Here is an 8,508-nt window from a genome sequence, read left to right as displayed (position 1 = left end):
AAAAAAAAAAATACACTGCTGAGGGGAGCAGTCGGGAGACAGGAGAGGTCTGCCACCGTGCCATGTGGGTCACCCCCCTGGCCTGGGACTGAACTCATGCTGCAGTGGCTGATGATAGCTGATATTGCTGGGTCTTTAACCCTGTACCACCAGGGAGACCCCAAGAGTTTATTTTTTAGAACTAGTAATTCCACCCATAGGAATTTATTCTAATTATTCAAAACAAATCTATACACAAAATGACATTTGTCATTATATATGATAATAAGAATTGGAAACAACAAACATCCCAATGAACAAACCTTTGGGTAAATTACAGTACATACCACACAGCCTTCAACAGGCAACTGCAAAGGAGATAAAACCACAAGTAAAAATGTTTATAATTCCATCAACGCATTCCGCCTGGCATCTGAAAACCACCTTCACCCTAACACTACTATAACAATGCTTTAAAAATGCTGTAATTTTAAGCGTGTAATAGAATCTAAAATATGTTTGTGCCTAACACATGAGGAAGTCAATCAATATGTATATTTTTAAAGATTTATTTATTATTTATGCATACAGAAGTGGTATACAGGTCAGAGGTGGAGGGGGGTCAGAGGATTCACCAGAGACAGATGGGGAGCAGAACAGGCAGACTGACTGAAATACATGCTGAGGGGAACAATGGGTGAGACAGGAGAGGTCTGCTGCGCCATGTGGGTCACCTCCCTGGCCAGGGATTGAACCCGTGCTGCAGTGGCTGTGATAGCATCATAGTGCTGTGCTTTTACCCCTTGTGCCTCCATGGAGGCACAAATATATTAGATGAATTCTAAAATAGGCAAAATGCGTCAGTTGCTATATTAGCATGGGAGGATTCAGGTTATCACTTTTCTTCATAATTACTTAATGCTGTTATAAGAATGTTAATGCAATGTTTAAAAGTGGGGTCCTTAGGATCTTCTGGGCTTGGAGATATATGAGTCTGCTTGGGCTGCTATAACAAAATTGGTGGTTTAAACAACAAAACTCTGAAACAACAGGCCTTCTCCCAGTTCTGGAGGCTGGGGAGCCCAGGATGCAGGTGCCGTGACACCCTGAGAACGCCTTTCTGGCTTGAAGCCTGCTGCCTTTGCTAGTTCATGAATCTGAGATCCTCGCAAGCCCACCCACAGCATCACTCAGTGATGCAGACAGACAGATCGTCCCTGGCCGGGCCCTGCCTGGAGGAATCAGTTTGGAGCTAGGAGCTGTGGAGACCCCTGCGCAGGTGTCAGGGTGGGGGAGGGTGGCGGGATGTGCCTGGAAAAAGGGGGAGGTGGGGGGTGGGGAGAAAGGCCTGCACTTTTACTTCCTTACATGTTTTGCCATAGGCCTCTCAGCACCATGCCCACGGCCAGCTTCTAGAATGAACTGCGTAATTCAGGGTCAGTCAAAATACAGCCTGAGAGAATGGGGAGATGATGCAAGCGTGCAAGGAGAGGGAGGAGTCCGGACACACCAGGAGGGCTGGCGCGCACCCTTTTCCCTGCACCAGCCACTGAGTGTGCCAGCGACTCTGAGTCCCGTTTATGTGCCTCGCGAGGTCAGAGAAGTGGTGACTTTTTAAGTCTCCACTGGTGCCAAGTTACACAAAAAGGTCGTCGAGAAGAAATTTATAGAAACATGAGATTTATTATTTTTTTCCTGGAAGATAGAGGGAAAGAAACAGTCCCGAAGGAAGGGCTGACCCCAGCCAATTCCATGTTCTTCGCCATGTCTTCTCTAGATACTGAACATCCCTTGGCAAAAGAAAGCAACTCATGCAAACTAGAACTGCCTTCGTGAGCGAGGTTGAATTCTGACACAGAATTCTAATCATTTTTTAATGTGCTACCAACTCCACCACACACTGCAGGGACGTGCTCCCCCCCTTTTGCTTCTGCAAAACCCAAGTGGCAAGCCACAGCTGCTGTAGCCGGGGCAGTCCACGCTTGTCCTTATCACTAACGGTCGCAGAAGGCGCGCGTGGCCGGAAGGCGCGCGTGGCCGGAAGGTGCGCGTGGCCGGTATCTCACGCTGTCTTCAGTAAAGTCTATTTGGCTTGCAATAGTTGTGTTATCCCAAATTCTCTTCTCCAAGGTGTGTTTCTGTAAGAGATATACTGGGAAATGCTATCACTTAAATCTTACTTTTCCCTTTCTTCCCCTTGGGGGCCCCTGGCCAGCGGAAACCCCGCAGGTGCAGGCAGTCAGCGACGTTGTGGGCGATGTAGTAGAGGTTCAGCATTGCTGCCGGGCTGAGGATGTCCACTTCTGGTTTCTTCTGCTTCTTCCCCCGAGACTTGACCAGGCCTTTTCCTTTTTTCCCTTTACCTGGCTTTCAAAGACAAGTATATATACACACATATATGGCAGACGTTAGTTTGTAACCTTGACATAATGTTCAGCATTTCCTATTGAGCTTAGAAGAAACATTCCAAGAAGGAAAACAAACAAAACAGCAGGCGCCGTAACAACTTTGGCATGGAGTGGGAAGGTCACATGAGGCCTTCTGGGGATGACTAAGGAATACCCCAGATGAAAACAGACCCAGCTAATGCAATGTGTGCACCTTTTTTTCGTTTGCATTCTGATCTGAATACGTAAGTTGCAAGAGCTTTTCAGGCCATTAGGGAAATCTGGTAATATCAAAAATTATTCTCTCATAGGTCTGGCTATTGCATTAGGTCATGGAGGACATGGTCACACATTTCAGAGGAATGAAATAAAGGAGGTCTGAAACTTTGTTTTTCTTTTCTATTTCTCCCCCAACTCGTCCCTTGTCTATTTCTCCCCCAACTCGTCCCTTGTCTTCCTTCCTCCCTCTTACCCTCAGAGCCCTCAGTGTTTGTCCATGTCCACTAGTACTTTTAACAAAGATTTATTTTATTCATACACACAAGAACTGGGTTACGGGCCAGAGGTGCGAGGGTGATGAGAGGATTCACCAGAGACAGTGGGGAGCAGAACAGGCAGATCTACTGAAATACACACTCAGGGGAGCAACAGGTGAGACAGGAGAGGTCTCCCAAGCCATGTGGGTCAGCTCCCTGGATGGGGATTGACAGCTTGATGCTTCTAAGACTTCAACCCCGCACCACTAGCAAGGCCCTGTGTCCACTAGTTTCTGAAGTGATTTTTGTTATCAAAACATCTACTATGTAAATGTCCAGCATTTGTTTTTGTCATTCTGACATGCTTCATGGCACAGACAGTTCCCTCCAAAGAGGTCCCTCCCTCTATTTTGTTGAAAACAGCTGCATTTTATCTTCCCTTATGGCTGACCCACAGTGAGGTTATACCACCTGCTGATGGACACTTAGGTGGGTTCCATGCCCTGGCTATTGTAGACAATGCTGCTGAGACTTGTTTTAAAATATTGTTGCTTCCTCCTCCCCCTCCCCCAAAAGAAAGATGAAGCAAAATCCTCATGATTACTGAATCTGAGAAGTGGACATAGGAAAGGAGTCATCACTAAATGGACTGTTTCCAGGTATTAATCTTTTATACGATGGAGTCATTTTATGTTTGTTGTATTTTCAGATACATTTGGAAATTTTTATAATAAAGATTAAATTGAATACTACTAGATACTTGGGACACACATACATTGTTAGTTTATCCTTACCACCGTATTAAGCAGCTTGAGGATTAAGAGACGTGAATAAAGGGCACTCAGCATTGAATCGGACATGAAGTGCTCAAGAAATCACGGTTGCCACCTATCCCTCAGTGCTCATCTTCAGAGTCAAATTTCAAAGGGAGGTAGGTACTATACCTGCCTAAAAAGTGGGGGGAAAAAGAGGCTCCACAAAGCCATAGGCAAATCTGCATCCCGCCTGCTCTTTCTGTGGCCTGGGAAGAAACCATCGCTGAAGCTTTGCTAGAGCCCAGAAGACTGAGCTCACTTCCCATTGTCACCTGACCTAACCATCCAGAAAACAAACAGAGGAGTTGTATTTAGACAGTCTCATCCAAGGAAAGGAGAGGAAAGCGTGTAAATTTTCAAGGAAGACTGCAAATACATATATATATATATAAAAAATAGGGCTAAATATTGTATAGAACTAGACTGTATAAAAATATTTTTCACTTAAAAAAAGCCATAAGCTGGCCCTCCCTGGTGGCGCAGCAGGTTAAAGCACAGCACTGAGAAGCTAAAGCCGCTTCCGCATGAGTTCGATTCCCGCCTGCCCCAGAGGTGACCACATGGCGTGGCAGACCTCTCCTGACCAGCCTGCTGCTCCCCTCAGCAGTGTACTTCGTAGATCTGTCTGTTCTGTTCCCCTCTCTGTCTCTGGTGAAGCCTCTCACTGCCCCTGAACCTCTGGCTTGTACCCCAGTTCTGTATGTACAAATAAATCTTAAAAAAAAAAAAAAAGTCATAAGCTGGGCCTCCCTGGTGGTGCAGGGGTTAAAGACAGAGTCCTCCGAAGCTACTGGCAGCTGCTGCACCAGTGGAGTTCAGTCCCTGGCCAGGGAGCTGACCCACATGGCACAGCAGACCTCTCCTGCCTCACCCGTTGCTCCCCTCAGCAGTGTATTTCAGTCAATCTGCCTGTTTTGCTCCCTACTCTGTCTGGTGAATTCTCTCACCCCTTCCCATAACCCCCCCAAACGGCACCTCTGGCCTACACCCCAACTCTTGTGATTAAATAAACAAATCTTTTTTAAAAAAAGTCATAAGTTAAACAGAAAAATAGTTAATGTGTTTTAAAACAAAATATTAAAGTACATTTTCAATTAGTAAAATGGAGTACATGTCTAGATTCCAAAGCCAGGAACTATGGTAAGTTCACAACCCAGCGCCTGCCTTCTGTGAGGCAATCCAAGTAGAAAGAAACAAAATACCCCACAGAGGTGCAACTTTAATATTTTGATTAAAAGTTTTGAAATCTGTAGAAATTGGTAAACTGATTCTAACATTTATGTGAAAAGTCAAAGGATCTAAGATAGAAATCTGACATTTTTACTAAAAATTATATTTTTAGACAATTAGTTTTCTTTTTAGACAATTCTAAGATTCATATGGAAATGCAAAGGACTTTGAAAAACAACAAAAAATTAGCACTACCTTATTTCAAAATTACAATAAAGCTACGATACCAGCTGTGCGGTATTGGTGTCAAGAGAGACATGCGGATCAATGCAACAGACTAACGAGTCTAGGAATAGACCCGCATGTATGGAACCAGCGCTTCAATGAAAGCACCATGCGTTTCAATGAAGCGAAGAGAACCTTTTCAATAAATGGTGGTGGAACACCATTGGCAGAAAAATGATCCTCAATTCATACTTGCAACATATATAAAAATTAAATCAAAATACACCCAGATAAAGAGCTAAGTATTGTAAAACTTCTAGAAGAAAATGTAGGAGGGAAAACCTTTGTGACTTTAGAGTAGGCAAAGTTCAACTCATGAAATGAAAGAACAAGTTGGTAAATTCACCATTAAAATGAAAAAAAAATTACTGAGAACGAAAAGTTAAATCACAGATTGGTAGGAAATAATTGCAAGTCATATATCAGATATAAGCTTTATATCCAGAATAAAGAATCCTCAAAACACAATACAAAGGCCACCCAATTCATAAGGGTCAAAAAATTTAAATTGACCCTTTCGCCAAAATTTCAGGCACCAAGCACACTGGTTCTTGGCTCTTTCCCACTAGTGAAGACCCCTGGCTCCAGCCCCTGGCACTGGCCGTCTTTCTAGTTCCCTCCTGCTCTCTCTGCTTCCAGTGCTTTTCACAGGGAGCACTTTCGAGTTTCTCTTCTCTGAGTTGGCCTCTCCTCAAACCTAGATTTACTGCCCAGACCTAGATACAGTCACAAACATAAACCAGGCCTGGTACGACTCACTTACTCCACATCCCTAACACTATTCCCATCCACAAATAACATAAATAAAATGACAATTTGAAAACACAAAAAAAAATCCCATTACTATCACCTCTATTTATTATATCAACTATATTATTACCCCTGACACCAATACTAATAATATTACAATAGAAGTTTAGGTTAAAAATGAGACCAAGGGCCTTCAAAGCCCTAAGCAAGTATAAATTACTTAACTTCTGCTAAGGATTGCAAGACTCTATCCTACATCAATTGAATGCAAATCAACTACTTTAATTAAGTAGTGGGGGAGGGAACAGGTGGCCTCCCAATAACCTTTCCAGCAGCATCACTTTCCAACTCCTTACCTGCTACACTGTTTGCTTTTTAATAGTATTTAAATATATATTTATTTTAAGTTTCCCTAACGAGAGGGGTAACATATGAGTTCACTTGGATTCCTAGGGCCTACACCAACATCTGGCATATTGCAGGGATGAATAAATATTTGCTGAGTGAGCAAGTTGCAACTCAGGTGCCATGAAGAAAGCACATGTGGAGTTCTGCTTTTCCGAATGTTCAGATGCCTCCTTCCTTTAACAAATACCTACCGGGCACCAGGCCCTTACATGGAAAGCAAAGCAGATCTGGACTCTGTCCTCCTGAGACAGTCCAGTGAGGGAGAAATCACAAACATATTTACTCAATATGCTATCAAAAGGAGAACCGAGGTCCAATGGCCTTGTGCCAGGATGGGCAGGGAGCTCCATCTTAGCCCTAGGTGTGCCAATCTGGGGCAAGAAGGAAGACAGCTTCCTGAACAGGGGCCTGTGGCTAAGGGTTGGGAATTTCCCAATGAACCAACAGCCTGTGCAAAGGCTCTGAAGCTGGAGAGAACACCCCCCAAAAAAAGGTCAATGTGGCCCTGTGGTGCTCAGAGGCAACAAAGGGGGGGCAGTTGAGCTGAAAAGGTAGGCAGAGGGCAGCCCTGGGAAACTATAACCTTTATCCAAGGCAGCGGGAAGCCATCAGCTAAAGAGGCTTTATCAACTCAACCTGCTTTAGTTTCTCTGGGCTCTTAAAAAAACGGGAATATCAACCAAAGGGGTTACTCGGAAACGACTCTCACTTAAATCAAGAGAAATTTAGTGCTTTTATAAGCAATGAACTGGAAGGAACATAGTGGTTGACCAAAGTTCTGTAGCACAATCTAATGGTAGCGACGAGTAAGACAAAGCACCAAGTTGTGTGAGGGCAAGAGGGTAACAGAGGCACCCCTGAGCGGGCCCAGCCTTGAAAAGTTTGAGATGGAACAGGTGCAAAGGCTTCCAGCAGAATGTGTGTCTAGTGTGAGATTTTTTTTTGGGGGGGAGGGGGTGTATTTTGTTAAAGCAGAGAAGATAATGCCTTGAGAGGTAAAGATAAAGATAAAGCTTGAGAGGTTGAGGCCTCTTTACCAAGAGCTCCCAGTGCAAGCTCAAGCACAGCATCACTGCTTTAGTGGGCAGAGAGAGTCCCTGAGGCCCTAGGTGGTGAGCACAAAGTCACAGCTCTTCTGGGACTACCAGAGTGGCAGGCGGGGAGGATGGAGAGTCCCTGGACCTGAGGTGGGCTACAGGCAGGTTCCAGGCAGGTGGGAAGAAGGCCTGACAACAGTGGCCATGACGGTGGGAAGCCAGTCCTAAGTGACTGGGTGGGAGCTGAGGAGCCAGAATGTGTGTGAGCTCTGGCCAGAAGGGATGTGCCATTGGAAAATGCAGAGATGGTTGTCTTAATTAAAAAAAAAAAAAAAAAAGCTGGACTGTGAATACAGTTTTAAAAGGGTGCCCGGTGGAGACTGGAAATGGAGATTTGTGGTCTTGGAGCGGTCTGGCTTAACGTGGAGCTCTGTAAGCCAAAGACTTGAAAGTGAGAAGGATGTTGCAAGCTTCCTAGGACATAAATGCAAAACTTTCCTGCACAAAACAGCTTCCATGGCCTTTCATCAAAATGGGGCTGGGAAACAGAAATCACTCTCTGGAGTCTGCACCAGGCTCCTTTTCAACTTTGAATTCGCAGGCAACATCCCTGCACCGGCGTGGGAGGCAGCACTGGCTGCAGGCGGTTAAGTGCCTGCCGGGCCAGTAGCTGTTGGGTCGGACCGCGCCTTGGGGTTCCCCCACCACATTTCCGGCCTCTGATTTCTCCCCCAGAAACCATGGTCTGGGTGTTAAAGTGGCTCAAGAGAAGTAAGGAACTAAAACCAACCAACTCACACAGAAAGGGACTCAGCCTGATTGGGGGTGGGGGTGGGTGGTGCACAGCACCTGGGGAGCCCCTCTCCCCTCAGCCCCCACTTCATCTTTACCCCACTTCTGTTCAGGTCACTGAGCTGGGCACCACTCAGTGAAGTGGGTAATAGCCCAGGAACGCGTGTCTACTCGGCGGAGCGGAATCGGCGCTTTAGCCGCCGCCCCGGCTCCTCCTCTACTCAATCGAGACGCGCATTACCATGGTAACTCCTCTCTCAGCGGAGCAGGGGGCAGTGGCATGGGCTCCCGATTCTGGAAAGAAGAGCGCGCCCAGCCTCCGGCATCACCTGGGGCCGCGCTCGCGGCTTTCTCCTCGGCTGTCGCCTCAGCGGGCCCGCGGCGGCGCGGGAGGAGGCGCGGACGCGCG

Source organism: Condylura cristata, unplaced genomic scaffold (genome assembly GCF_000260355.1).
Source record: "Condylura cristata isolate star-nosed mole 26May11 unplaced genomic scaffold, ConCri1.0 scaffold00005, whole genome shotgun sequence".
Classification (NCBI taxonomy): domain Eukaryota; kingdom Metazoa; phylum Chordata; class Mammalia; order Eulipotyphla; family Talpidae; genus Condylura; species Condylura cristata.
This window is presented reverse-complemented; position numbering follows the sequence as displayed.